The sequence below is a fragment of the Microtus ochrogaster genome, chromosome 16 (assembly GCF_000317375.1).
Source record: "Microtus ochrogaster isolate Prairie Vole_2 chromosome 16, MicOch1.0, whole genome shotgun sequence".
Taxonomy (NCBI): Eukaryota; Metazoa; Chordata; class Mammalia; order Rodentia; family Cricetidae; genus Microtus; species Microtus ochrogaster.
In genome coordinates, this window is record NC_022018.1 from 52,524,852 (window position 1) to 52,537,305 (window position 12,454).

Below are 12,454 nucleotides of genomic sequence, written 5' to 3' on the forward strand. Positions count from 1 at the left end.
GAGATGAGATACACAGAACACAAACAGCAAGGAAGTGAATTCAAAGCTGGACGTGCCAACCACCAGGGTGAGGTGGCAGATTAGAGTCTGGCTCTGTGCAGCTCTGTGAGTGAGATCCAAGGGCAGAAGGTCCATTTGGAATGTAGAGCCAACGCCCTAGGAGTCATTAGGCCATAGGTGGGGCTGAGGAGGTGTCTCTGGGTATGGAGCCTGTTGTGCACGGATGAGGACCCAGGTTCAGATGCTAAACAGCCAAGCAGGATGGTGTGCGCCTATTATCCTCGCGCTAAGGAGGCAGGGACAGATGGGTGCCTGGAGCTTGCTGCTGCCCACACAGTCTAGCTAATTACTGAGCTCCAGGTTCAGTGAGACATCCTCCATTAAAAAAAAAAAAAAGGTGCAGTGCTATCTGAGTTTGTGTCTGTTGCTGGGACAAAATGTCTTGACAGAAGCAGATTCAGGGAGAAAGGGTTTATTGTGGCTTATGGTTCCAGAGAGGACACAAGCCATTGTGGCAGGGAAGGGGCACAGCAGCAGAAGCCTGAATGCCACACCGCACTGAGGAGCAGAATCATTCTATTCTTTGCTTTTATCAGTTTATACTTCATATTCCATAGATAAGTAAGACAGTATTAGACTTGTCCTTCTGTGCTTGCCTTATTTTACCTAATGTGACTTGTCCCTCGGATACATCCACATTGTCATAAACAACAGAATTCTCTCCTTGGGGGAGCAGGAAATTGAGACAGAATCTTACTATGTAGCTCTGGCTGTCCTGGAACTATGTAGACAAGGCTGGCCTTGGATTCATAGAGATCCACCTGTCTCTGCCACCCAAGTGCTGTTGCTTCTCTCTGTGTTAGCAGACACGGGTGCAGTGAGTCTCTAGAGGGATGGAAAGCAGGTGGATTTTTATTATACGTGTATGGCTGTTTTGCTTGTATATGTGTGCAGTGCTGCAGGAAGCTCCCCCTCTTGAGAAACCATCTCACCAACCCTGGCCTACCATGGGGAAGGGGCGTTCCCAGATCTGGCCCCTCCCTCTACTCTGTCTTACCTGAGGTGCCAAGTACAAGCTGAGCAGTAACTGTGATGCTTGCAGGGCAGAAACTCAGGCTCCCCGGCTTCATCCCTCAGCAGCATCCCTAGGGTCCACTTACTGAAGGGCTTTTTGCCCAGACTTCTCCAGCAGCTGACAATCCAAATACATGCCTGAACAGCCTGTCTCTCAGATGTACTCAATTAAAGAGCCCGTCCCTGGATATTTGTATTAAAACATCCTAAAACAAAAGTCAAAACATTGTATTAGTTACCAGGAACTTGTTCTAATATATGAAACACAAGGAAACAGAATGAATGCCTTGTTTCCAAATTAAACCACAGGAATTTGATTTTATACTTCTTTGTATAAAGGATTTCTTTTGATCCATGACAATCAGTAATTGGAGTGAAGACAGTTTCCATGAGTGGCCTCTCTTCTCAGAGAAGCACCCTCTGGTTTGGAGAGTGGCTCCTGAGCAGAGAACGTTAAGAGCTGAGCCGGGGCCATGCCCCCCCCCCCCCCCCCCCGTGGTTCTCTTTATCTTCTCTGCCTGAGGTGAGAGAGGATTTTGCTCTGAGATTTACATGAGACTTGGTGGTGTGCCATGACTGTGTCCACAGCGCTACTGTTCCCAATTCACCCACAGTGATGCGGTCCTGGAAATCAGTTCCTTTTTCCTTCCAGGTGGCACTTCCCGTGGGATTTTCTGACGATGATGGGCCTTAGCTCCTGTATGCTGTGATGCTCAGTGTCTGCCCTCCACTCCACCCGTTTGCCTCGAAATCTCAATTGGAGCAGATAAAAAAAGAAACGTTTTTTCTGCTTGTTAGGAAAGAGTGCTGACTGTGAAGGTCTAGACCGGAAACAGGAAGTCCTACCTTCATTGTTTCGCTATTCTGTTCCTTTCTTGCTGTGAGGATACAGTTTCAGGCTAGGCAAATGTTCTGCCCCTGAGCTACAACCAGTTTAGGCCTTGGTTTCTTGAGGAGACTCGCTATGTATCCCAGACGGGCTGGAGCCTCTGGTCTCTTGTGTCTGATGGGCTTACACACCTGTGCCACCAAGGCAGGCTCACACTTTAGTTTCTGAAAGATACTTTCACCTGGTTTTGACTCCTCCCCTTGCTCCAAGGTGCTGCTGCCGTCTCTGTTTACATAGTTTTTTTTTGTTGTTGTTGTTCCTGCTGGCACGAACGCCCGTTCAGAGGCAAGCTTCACATTTTCTAATTTTGGCAAACCTGATTATGTTGTGTATTGATACAGTTTTCTGTCTTTTTCTTGATTTTAGGGTGTGTCGGATGTTTACATTTTGTGGGTTTACAATTTTTATCAAAAATTAAAAATATTCATTTCAGTTTTGATTTTTTTTCAAAGTATTTCTTACATTCCCCTAACTTTTTTGGGAACACTGTGCTAACTTTCTGTTGCTGTGGCAATATACTTGATATAAACAACTTAAAGAAAAAAAAATAACTTGGGGTGTGTTTTTCTGATGTGGGAATGATTTCTTATTAATAAAGAAACTGCCTAGGCCCATTTCATAGGCCAACCCTTAGGTAGGCGGAGAAAACAGAACAGGATGCTGGGAGAAAGAAGCTGAGTCAGTGAGTCGCCATGGTTCTCCCACGCCAGACTGACGCAGGTTAAGATCATTCCTGGTAAGCCAGCTTGTGGACTACATAGAATAATAGAAATGGGTTAGATCAATATGTAAGAGCTAGCCAATAAGAGGCTGGAACTATTGGGGCCAGGCAGTGTTTAAAAGAATATAGTTTCCGTGTAATTATTTCGGGACATAAGCTAAGCTAGCCATGTGGGCGGCCGGGTGCAGGGGACTCAGCCTCGCCGCTCTTAATTCAACATTTTTCGGAATTCAATCATAGTCCATTGACTTTGCTGTCTAGGGCTGTGTGAAGGCTGAACACCATGGCAATGAGGGATTAGGAGTTACATTCGATTAGGAGTTAGACAGACAGGAAGACAGACCATGACTAGATAGTAAAGATACTGACCTTCCAAGATGGCTAACTTCTTCACCCTCCTGACCTGAAACAAAAGCCTGGCAACTTCAAACAAAGGCCCTGTGCCCATAGACTGTGGACTGGTCCAACAAAGTGTAAGGCCAGACCAGATATGTTTTTTCCAAACTTGCGGACCTATGAGTCTCCCTGTCTTTGCTCAACCTGACCAACCCTAAAATTTGAGGAGAAAGAGCCATAAAACTTTATCCCTTACAGAGACCAGGCCTCAGCTACCCAAGAGCTCCATCCTACCCCTACCCCCGTTTGCAGATTGTCTTTTTCTCTGTGTACCTCAGTTGTGTGTTTCTTCACCCCCAATAAAAAGCCTGTCTTCACCAGCAGATTCCTATACTGCTTTCTGCTGCCTCTGAGATCCCTCCCTGCACCCCCGCACCTTTTACTTCCCTAACTGATAGAGAAAATGAACATGATGGAGACCCCTAGATAGTAATGGTAGGAGAGGTCTGTTCACCTCCTGACGGCTGAGGATGGAGTGGGGTGTGCAGGAGTGTCCCGATATTCCCTTCGAGGGCCCCCTCAACTAATCTTCCTCCCTCTAAAGCCCTCCACCTGCAGGCTCCACAGCCTGGGAAGGAGCCAGTTTTCCTCAGAGCAGCTGGGAATTACATGGAAATTATTCTGCCGGAAATTTTCACACTGCTTATTCATGTGCTACTCATTTAAAAAATTCTTTTGTGTCTGTACATGTTCCTGAGTTTGTGTATGTGTTGTATACACACACACACACACACACACACACACACACACGTTCATATATGTGTGTTACAGACAATTGTGAGCATATGGATGTGGGTGCTAGGACCAAACCCAAATCTTCTGCCAGAACAGCAAGCATTCTTAACTGATGAACCATATCTCCAGCCCAGACATTTGCTTTTTTGCAGAATAGACCCCTTCGGCTCAAGTCCTTAACTGGAAACTCCTAATGTGTCAGTTTTTGTACTGTTGGCCTCGGAGACCTTCAGTGTGAAACACACGGCGCCGCGTGGCTCACTGGTGGCAGAATCCTGCTTTGCCACGCACGGTGCTTCCTCTCCTTAGAGCTCACAGTACTGGTGGAAGGAGGAAGGGATTTTGTTGCACTAAGGCGCAGCTTTTGCTGGCACAGCACACGCTAGAAATTGATCTCAGCTTTGAAGCAGAAGGACCGAAAGCACTCTGCCTCCATCAGTGAAAGGGGAACGTGTCTCTCTGTCAAGTGCAAGTTCTTAATGCCGGGCCTCCAGCAGCCCCTGGGCAGCCCTGATACAGGAGGAGAGGGAGTTTGGGAGAAAATAAAACACGAAGACATGGCAGTCTGCGTGCTGTGCGACATTAATTCTCTCTTGGCACGTGTGATGGGGCAGCTAGGCAGCTACGAGAAAATGAATACAGTGTTCCTAGTGCCAGGCTGTCTTGTGCATAAAGAGCCTTTAGTCCAGGAGACGCTCGGTGTGACGCGCGCTTTCCATCTGGTGGGCCAGTTTCCAGGCCAGCTCAGCCTCGGTGCCCGCCCCGCCCTCGCTCCTGGGGCGGCGCCAGCCGCAGCATTAGTGATGCCCACGTCCTCCACCAATGAGTGCTCTGCCTGCTCACCACCCTCGAGGGCCAGGCAGTCAGCAGGCTCAGAGCCTGAGGCAGACCTGGCTTTCCTGTGTCTGGGATGTACATGGCTTACAGCTTGTATCTGTCTTGCCTGGGTCGCTCAGCAGGCTTGGCTTATTTTTACAAGTGCACCAACTGTGAAGTCACGTGTCAGCTCACAGCTTGCATTTGGGACAACAAATAAGAGTTAAATACTTGGAAGGACTGTGGGGCTAACTCATAAATCCTCTTGAATATATTAAAACAAATAAATAAGCATTTAGTTTAACTCTAAAAACCTACCATCTAAATTTTCTTCTTTCTTTTTTCCTTTTTCCTTTTTTTCTTTTTTGAGACAGAGTCTCACTGTGTAGCCCTGGTTAGCCTTGAAATCACAGAGAACTACCTACCTCTACCTCCTGAGAGCTGGGATTAGCATGTGCACTTTCCGCTAAATATTATTTTTAAGTATAGAATTATTTTTTTTCTCCCACCAGAAAAAGAAATGTTTTGGGATGCATAATTGGCCTGAAAACTTAATGTCAAAAAAAGATTGCTTTTTAATATGATCTTGGGTCTATCACTGGGGAAGGATACTTTCTTCCTGTGACGGTTTGAATGGGAACGACCCCCATGGGCTCATGTATTTGAATATTTGGTTCCCATTTGGTGGGTATGTTTGGGAAGGATTAGGGAGTGTGGCCATGTTGAAGAGGTGCGCCACTTGCAGGTGGGCTTTGGTGTTTCAAAGCTCACACCAGGCCCAGTCTGACTCACTCCCTGCCTGCTGCCTATGGATCTGGATGTAAGCACCCAGTTACTGTTCCAGCGCCATCTCTGCCTGTCTGCTGCCATGCTCTCGGCCACGAAGATCACGGACTAGCCCTCTGAAACTATAAGCAAACCCCTAATTAAATGTTTCATTTTTATAAGTTGTCTTGGTCATGGTGTCTCTTCACCAAAGCTCTGGATTTGATGCCCAGCATTCATACAAGCATGTATGCACATCTATGCACAGGGGGGTGCATGCATCTGACACACTCATGCATGCACACACCATGCACATAAGTAGCTGGATATTTGTTGATTGTGAAAATTTAGGAGAATTATGGAGAGATGGCTCCATGGGTAAGTGCACGGACTGCTCTTCCAGAGGACATGGGTTCAATTTCCAGCAACCACATGGTGGCTCATAACTGACTGTAACTCCAGATCCAGGGGAATCTGACACTCTCTTCTGGCCTCTACAGGTACCAGGAACACTCACAGAGTACAGATATACATGCAGGTGAAACAACCATGTACACAAAAAATTAAATATTTTTTAAAATATAAAAAAAGAAAAAGAAAATTTAGAAAATGCCAATAACCAAGAGAAAAAAAGAGCACCCATAATCTCAGGATTCAGAAGCAATAACTGTAAGGTAAGCCAGAAGAAGAGACATGAGCAAGGACTGCTCTACTGGAATTTAGCGTTCATCCAGGGAAAGACAGCTCAGGGGCACTCTCTAGTCCAAGAACCACAGAGCCTGCTGTCTACTTATAGCCTGGGGTGGTGATAGAGCAGAAAAGGGGAAGGGGAAATGGGAGTGAGATGGTTTCTGACCTATGGTTGGCTGTTAGGAATACTTAAGGAAGTAAAGTGAGTAGCGGATCAAAGAATGTCAGGGGATCCTCAACATCTCTCCTGTAGCCGCTAATGGGGTAGAGAGAGTAAGGAGGGTGGGGATCTAGACAAACAAGTTACTCTAGCTGTAGGAATTGTTAGTCTGTTGTGGAATGTTTGTTTAACTAGGCAAATATGTGTTACATTTGTTTATGCTGCAGACTATTGCTTTAACTATGTAACGGTGTGTTACTTTTGTTTATGCTGCGTTTGTTTAATGATGTAAAGATGCGTTGCTTTGCCTGCCTAAGGCACCTGATTGATCTAACAAAAAGCTGACTGCCAATAGCTAGACAGTAGAGGTAAGGCAGGGATGGCAGGCAGAAAGAATAAGTAGATGAAAGAGGGAGAAGGAGAGGGAGACAGCTGGGGCTAGTTGCCATGCAGCTGCCAGACAGACAGACAGACATGAAGTAAGACATACAGAAGAAAGGTAAAAGGTTTCAAGGCAAAGCGTAGATGAAAAAGAACAGGTTAATTTAAGTTATAAGAGTTAGTGGGACAAGTATAAGGTAAAGCCAAGCATTGGTAACGAATAAGAAGTCTCCATGTCCTGATGTGGGAGCTGGTTGGTGGCCCAAAACAAAGCTATATACTGTTCAACCAAAATTGAGGAGCTTTACAAAATGATGTCTCCCTGGCTAACATGAACCATTGACATTCCTACAGATTTCTTTATAAGTTATTCTGTTGTGGAATATTATTTTAAGATGTGTTCCATTTGTTTATGCTGTGGAACATTTGTTTAATGATGCAAGGATGTGTTGCATTCTTTTATGCTGCATTTGTTTAACTCTGTGAAGCTGTGATACTGTGCCTGTCTAAAACACCTGACTGGACTAATAAAGAGTTGAATGGCCAAAAGCAAGGCAGGAGAAAGGAGAGGCAGGGCTGGCAGGCAGAGAGAATAAATAGAAGGAAAAATCTGGGTGGAGGAAATCAGGACAGGAGAAGGAGAGAGGAAACCAGGGGCCAGTCACTCAGCAAGCCATGGAGTAAAAAGTAAAGAAAGGTACATAGAGTAGAGAAAGATAAAAGCCCAGAGGCAAAAGGAAGACCGGATAATTTAAGAAAAGCAGACAAGAAACAAGCCAAGTTAAGATTAGGCAAACATAAGTAAGAATAACACTCTGCGTGATTTATATGGGAGCCAGGAAAGCCCAATGAGTAAAGAGTAAAAACAGCCAACTATGTTTTGCCTTTCCTTGAACACACGTGTGGTGGTTTGAATGTGGGCTGCCCTTCACAGGTCCAAGTACTTGAACACTTGGTCCCCAGCTGATGGCTCAGTTCTGGAAGATTGTAGAATCTTCAGGAGATGAAGCCCCGGAAGGAAGCAGCCACTGGGGCTGGGCCTTAAAGTCTCATTATTCAGCCCCATTTCCTGTCTGCTCTCTGTTTCCTGCTTCAAGATGTGAGGCCTCGGTTTTATTCTCTTGCCACCATGGTGTCCCCACGTGCAGTGCCTTCCTCTCCAGGATGGACTCTAACTCCTCAAACTGTGAACACAAAAAAGGAAAGGAAGGGAGGGAGGGAGGAAAGGAGGGAGGAAGAAAAAGAGGAAGGAGGAAAGAAAGAAAGAAAGAGAGAGAAAGGAAGGAAGGAAGGAAGGAAGGAAGGAAGGAAGGAAGGAAGGAAGAGAAAAACTTTTCTCCTCTAATTTGTCAAGTATTTGGTCACAGCAATGAAAAAAGCAACTAATACGGAAAGGAAACTTTAGGAGAGAGGTTTTGCAGCTTGAGTACTCATTGTTGGTGCTGCAGCATCTTTGCACCAATATTCTTGCACATTGTTGTCTTAATAATATAATACAACCAAGTTTGAATATACGAATATGCATTTACATATATGGCCTGTATAGAGTCATTTATTTTTTTATTTTGAAAGAATTATGAATTTGCAGAATAGACAGAAGCAGATTTTTAAAAATGTTGCCTCAAAGCCAGGTGGTGGTGGTGCCCGCCTTTAATCCCAGCACTCAGGAGGCAGAGACAGGCAGATCTCTGGGAGTTCGAGGCCAGCCTGGTCTACAAGAGCTAGTTCCGGACAGGCTCCAAAGCTACAGAGAAACCCTGTCTCAAAAAATAATAAATAAATAAAAAAGGCTTGTCCTGAATCACTTGAAAATAACCTGTCACATGAACATGACACTCCTCCCTGACCCTGAATATTTAATACCTCTTTCCCCCACACAAGGACAGTTTCTTCTACTATTTAAAACAGCCGAGATTCACAGTGCTAAGTCACAACACCTAGTTCTCAGAACCCATTCACATCTTGCCATTTGTCCTATTCATGTCCTTGGCAGCCAGTAGCTCTGTATCAGATCTCAGCAATGACTCTGCAAGTTCCAAACACAGCAGAGGTGGCCTATGGCAAGCTGGCCAGGGGGCATCTTGAGGGACAGAAGTGCGCTAAGCCCCAGAGACATGTGGCTGTCCTATCTCCACTGCTGAACAAGGCAGCTGCTGGGAACAGCTGGGACTTGGTTGCCTAAGCCCCACAATCTGCAGCTGCCCAGAAGCTTGTGACCTGGAGATTATTCTGAGTGATAGCTGCCACTCCAAACTTTCTGATATATTTCCAAACTGCCAGTCTGCCACCCCACCTACACTCTTACTCAAGAGGCCTTCCCTCAGGGTTACTTAAAAACACGGATTAGAGCTCTTGAGGGAGGGTCTAAGAGGTTTTTGTTTGTTTTACCGTAGCCTTTATGAAATATATTTTATATCCTGACTGAATTCACACAAATAAATATCAAAGCCATTGAAAGCAAAGTCCAGGGAAAGAACATTCAGTTAATCCTTCTTACTGTCTATTTCTTCTTACTGTTTTACTGTTAGACTTTTCTCTTATGTGCATCAATGCTCCTCCTGCATCTATGTATGTGTGCCTTATGCATGCCTAGTGTCCTTGGAGGTCAGAAGAGGGCATCAGATAGCTTGGAACTGGAGTTACAGACAGTTGTGAGCAAGCATGTGGGCTCCGGGGATTGAACCCAGGTTCTCTGCAAGTGCAATAAGTGTCTTAAACTACTGAGCCATCTCTCCAGCCCCTATTTTATCTGATTTTTAAATTCGTACATCTATGTGTTGTTGTATATGTGTAGCGTGTGCCTGTGAAGGCAAAGGTCGAAGCTGGGTGTTTTGCCTTCATCATACTTGCAACCTTTATTTTATTAAATATTTTTTGGTTTTGTTTATCTTTTTTATTTACTTATTTATTTATTATGTATACAATATTCTTTCTGCGTTATGCCTGAAGGCCAGAAGAGGGCACCAGACCATGTTGTGAACCACCACATGGTTGCTGGGTATTGAACTCAGGACCTTTGGAAGAGCAGGCAATGCTCTTAACCTCTGAGCCATCTCTCCAGCCCTGTTTATCGTTTTTTAATTTCTCGAGACAGGGTATCTCTGTGTGACCACTGTGGCTGTCCTGGAACTTGCTTGTAGACCAGGCTGGCCTCGAACTCATGGCAATTTTTTTTCCTTTTTGAGTGCTAGGAACCACATTGGACAAGTCCTTTCTCTGTGGCTTTGGAGCCTGTCCTGGAACTGGCTCTGTAGACCAGGCTGGTCTCGAACTCACAGAGATCCGCCTGCCTCTGCCTCCCGAGTGCTGGGATTAAAGGCGTGCGCCACCATCGCCCGGCCAAGATTCCTTTTTATTACATTGACTTTACTGATTTTGGTGGAATCAGAGTTGGTGTCAGTGTGTGGATACCAGGTCATGAATGTAAAGGTCATAGAACATTGTTTTTTAAAGAGTTGTTTATTTATTATGTATAGTGTTTTGCCTGCATGCGTGCCTACACACCAGAAGAGGGCACCAGATTTCATTATAGATGGTTGTGAGCCACCATGCGCTTGCTGGGAGTTGAACTCAGGACCTCTGGAAAAGCAGTCAGTGCTCTTAACCTTTGAGCCATCTCTCCAGCACCATCAGATTTGCGGCACCGAACACCTTTGGCCACTGAGCTGGTGGAATGGGTGGCGGGTGGTTCTGAGCCTACTGTTTCCAGGAGAGAGAGCAGGAGCTAGGGCTCTTCTGAGTTGGTTTTCTGACATGAGCACCCCCTGTACCTTTCCTGTTGACAGCTACTGACCATCTGTGACCAGCCAGCTGTGTTCCCCAAGAGGTTGTCACCCACACGGCTGTTGTTTGTCTCTGGGAATTATAAGATAAAGAGGTCATTGGGCCGGTTTCTGTTGAACAGCTGCATCAACAACCTTGGTCTCAAACAGCCACGCTCCTGTCTCTAGACAGAGTACTTTTCTAGGCATCTCTCTCTGACTCGGTCTACTCTCTCTCCTTCAAGGGTTTTCATATCACTCAGAGCCCTCCCTCTTTCACGCTGCCTCTAGATTGGTCTTTGCTAATAGCCTCCCATTTGTCCAGGTTTCCATGGTTTCTGTTACCTGTGGTCAACTCTGGTCAGAAAATGGAAAATTTTCATGGTAAACTGCGGAAGCTAACAATTTCTGGGTTTGAAATTGTCCACCATTCTGAGCGATATGATGAATTTTCACACTTGTCCCATTTAGGTTTAGTCATTCTTTTGTCTAGTGTGCCCGTGCTGTGTGCAATACCTGCCCGTCACTCATGTCAGAGCCGTGTGAACAATTAGATTGATTGTTGCGGCAACACATCCTTATGTTCGAGTTATCCATATTTTATTTAATAATGACCGTAAAGTGCAAATTTTATTACATACGTTTCCCTTTGAGACATGGTCTCCTATAGACGGGCCCAGCCTCAAACCTAATATGTAGCCAAATATGACCGTGAATGCTTTTTTTTTTTTTTTTTTTTTTTTTTTGGTTTTTCGAGACAGGGTTTCTCTGTGGCTTTGGAGCCTGTCCTGGAACTAGCTCTTGTAGAGTTCATTTTTATTTACTATTATTGTGTATGGACATGATATGTGTGTAGAGATCGCCATGTGGGGGACAACTTGTAGAATTGATCCTCTCCTCGCAGAAGTCTTCCTCTCTTCCTTTAAGGGACCAAACTCAGGTTGTCAGACTTGTGGGACAAGCATTTCACCCATTGAATCAACTCACAGGCCCAGTTCCTTGAACGCTTGATCCTCCTGTAGTTGAACTGTGCACCCTTGGGATAAAGGCTATGGCTGTGTTTACCTCTTTTTTTTTTATTTTTTTATTTTTATTTTTGGTTTTTTGAGACAGGGTTTCTCTGTGGTTTTGGAGCCTGTCCTGGAACTAGCTCTTGTAGACAAGGCTGGTCTCGAACTCACAGAGATCTGCCTGTCTCTGCCTCCCGAGTGCTGGGATTAAAGGCGTGCGCCACCACCGCCCGGCTATGTTTACTTCTTATCTTTCGTTTTGGATCAGATACTGAGTGAGGTGTATGCTACGTGCGCCATGTTTTTTTCTCTTGGGAGTGCTAAGGATGGGAGCTGAACTTTGTACATTAGCTGAGCATTTGCTACCACGCTACACCCCAGTCACGGGTCTAACCCGCTTGAAGTGGTGTAATGAACGAAGTTCATATTATTCACAGAAACAGTTGAATGAGGCATTCTCTTGTTGCCTTGTTAGTCTCTGGGGGCGGGGGTGGAGGCAAGGGAAATCGGAATTATGTGGGGGCTGGTGTTTGGCGGCCAGAGAATGCCACATGCAAGCCTCCCTCACGAGCCACTCTGCCCTGCTGAACTTATGAGCTCTCACTTCTGATGCAGGGACCGGATGCCTGGGCTCTGGCTGTACCAGAGTTGCCGTGACCTCACTCCTAGCATCACGTGGCCACTTTGGCGCCTCTCCTACGGGGGTTATCCACTCCGTGACTTTCCCTTTGAAGGCAACAGTTTATCAGGAGTCTGTGTGGGAGCCGAGAAGCTGACACCTGCGGAGTCACCGCAGAGTGACTGCCCCAGCCACAGTGTGCTGGCCCACATGCTGGACCCATTGCCAGAAGCCAGAGAGCAGCCGCTCCGCTGCCTAAGTCCCTCTCTATAGATTGCGCTTATCCTCCTGGACCACACAGTGTTTGGCAGCCGCTTAATTCATGTTTCTGAATTATTCTGAGAATCCATAATGAAAAGCTCTACAGACATTTAAAAGAAAACGTTCTCAGGGCAACATAATACACCAGATTATAGCAAGACCAGCTTTTCCTTTTT